General features: G+C 41.0%; 1 protein-coding gene across 1 annotated transcript in view; it reads left to right on the top strand.

The window, feature by feature from the left end:
* The window catches only part of LOC115210851, a 74224-nt gene that overhangs the window by 580 nt on the left and 71144 nt on the right, over positions 1–2500 (top strand). The window lies entirely within an intron of this gene.

The following is a 2500-nucleotide window of genomic DNA, read 5'->3' as shown; positions in this document are numbered from 1 at the left end:
TTGGTGGTCGTCGTCGTCGTAGTGGTGGTTGTGGTGGTGGTCGTGGTGGTGGTTGTGGTGGTGGTCGTGGTGGTGGTTGTGGTGGTGGTCGTGGTGGTGGTCGTGGTGGTCGTGGTGGTGGTCGTCGATTTTACCTTTCCTCCTCTCGTAGTCGATCAAATATGTCTCAGTTGAGTACTCTAGGTCGATGTAATCGATATACCGCTCCCCAAAAATTCCAGGCCTTGTGCCTAAAATAGAAAGGGTTGTTGTTGTTGTTGTTGTTGTTGTTGTTGTTGTTAAGGCAACGAGCTAACAGCATCGTCAAAGCGTCGGTGGGGGAAAGATGCTAGCTGGCTGGCGGCATTTCCTCTGGCTGTTAACATTCTCTACGTAATCTTTCAGTTTAGGGCGTTTAGGGGGTGGGGAAATAATAAGGGTGGGGATGAACAAGTCAACGTTAGACCCCGGGCTATAGCCACCCAAAAAGTGAACGAAAGTCTTTGGTGGAAGAGCAGAATTCCTCTTTATGAATTCGTGTAAATATGACACAGATAAATTGTCCAACGTTCCAAACTGTCGCCGTAATTTTCTTTTCCCCCACATCCACATATTCTGCACATTTTGCGTGTGGACGTCCTCATTTGTGTGACCCTTAAAAGTTCTCCTGGTCCACAATCACTTCCTGAGGGCAGATGCCGTCATTTAGGCTTCGTTTTTATTTGCTTTTTTATACACCCTAACCGGAAAGATTACCACATTCTGAGTTTAAATCCCTCCGGTGTTAACACCCTTTCGGTGTCGATAGAATAAGTACCTGTTGATCCACTGGAGACGACGTAATTGGCGCCTTTGTGCCCTCAAAAATCGCTGACCTTGTGCAAAATTTATAGATATTTTTTTGTAATCATCGATTTCAAATGTAAACAGAAGGCTAGTAATTCTGAAGAGAGGGATTCAATCAATAACATCGATCCCAGTACTTAACGGTTATGTTATTTTATCGAACCCGAGAGCGGGGATGAAAGACAAAGCCGACCTCGGCAGAGTTTGAACTCGCGACGTAGGAGCCGGAACAAGTACTGCAAGGAATTTTGCAGTACTTGGTCGCCAACAGGTTATTAAATACATTCATATAGGAGCAGGCGTGGCTGTGTGGTAAGAACTTTGCTTCTCGACCACATCGTTCCGGGTTCAGCCCCACTGCCTGGCATTTTGGACAAGTGTATTCTTTTATAGCCTTTGCCAGACCAAAGCTTTGTGAATGGATTTGGTAGACTAAAACTGAAAGAAGACCGTCGTATACATACATACATACATACATACATACATACATACATACATACATGTGTGTGGTTGTGTGTGTGTCTGTGTCTGTGTGAAGATAATATATATTATATATATTATATAATGCATAAAATTGTAGGAGCGTCACTGACAAAGCTTTAATAATTCAATGCGTAAGAAATACATGATTATCTGATGACTATTGCTGTTTTTCAGACGAGAAAATTTTGTAAAGCATAAGTCAAATATAATTGTTATTTATCTATTAATAAATTAAACGCTATTCGTTTTATTGGATTTTCACTAAAGCGTGTTAAATTTTCACTAAAATGCGTTAATGTTCATTAAAATGCGATAGAGTTTCACTTAAACGTGTTAGACTTTCACTAAAACACATTAGATTCTCACTACAATGCGTTAGATATTCTCTAATAGGTCAAGTAATAAAGGCGGCGAGCTGGCAGAAACGTTAGCACGTTCTGAGTTCAAATTCCGCCGAGGTCGACTTTGCCTTTCATCCTTTCGGGGTCGATAAATTAAGTACCAGTTACGCACTGGGGTCGATGTAATCGACTTAATCCCTTTGTCTGTCCTTGTTTGTCCCCTCTATGTTTAGCCCCTTGTGGGTAATAAAGAAATAGGTATTTCGTCTGCCATTACGTTCTGAGTTCAAATTCCGCCGAGGTCGACTTTGCCTTTCATCCTTTCGGGGTCGATAAATTAAGTACCAGTTACGCACTGGGGTCGATGTAATCGACTTAATCCCTTTGTCTGTCCTTGTTTGTCCCCTCTATGTTTAGCCCCTTGTGGGCAAAAAAGAAATAAAGGTCAAGTACTATAGTACCTGGCCTTTCAGTCTTTATGACGTAACGGAAAACTGAAAACGAAACTTTATTCTTTTATAAAATTCTTTTAATTGATCGACTACTTGACTATTCTAAACTACACACATGCCGGGGTGTGTGAATGATAGTTTATGCTTTCATTCTGATAACATTCTGATACATAAGGCGCACTCATTCATTCATGCCCATATGCAACCTATATAGATAACGATAACATTACTGCCACAAACTAGAATATTGGGAGAAATTATCTCAAGGGAAAATGGCAATCTAGTGTTCTGCAATAACCCAAACAAAAACAATCGCTATTCATATCAAGGAAATAATTTTGTACAACACCATCGCCACCTTCGCATATACGGTACACTACTAAATCCTTCAAAATCGCT

Source organism: Octopus sinensis, linkage group LG4 (genome assembly GCF_006345805.1).
Source record: "Octopus sinensis linkage group LG4, ASM634580v1, whole genome shotgun sequence".
NCBI classification, from domain to species: Eukaryota; Metazoa; Mollusca; class Cephalopoda; order Octopoda; family Octopodidae; genus Octopus; species Octopus sinensis.
This window is presented reverse-complemented; position numbering and strand designations above follow the sequence as displayed.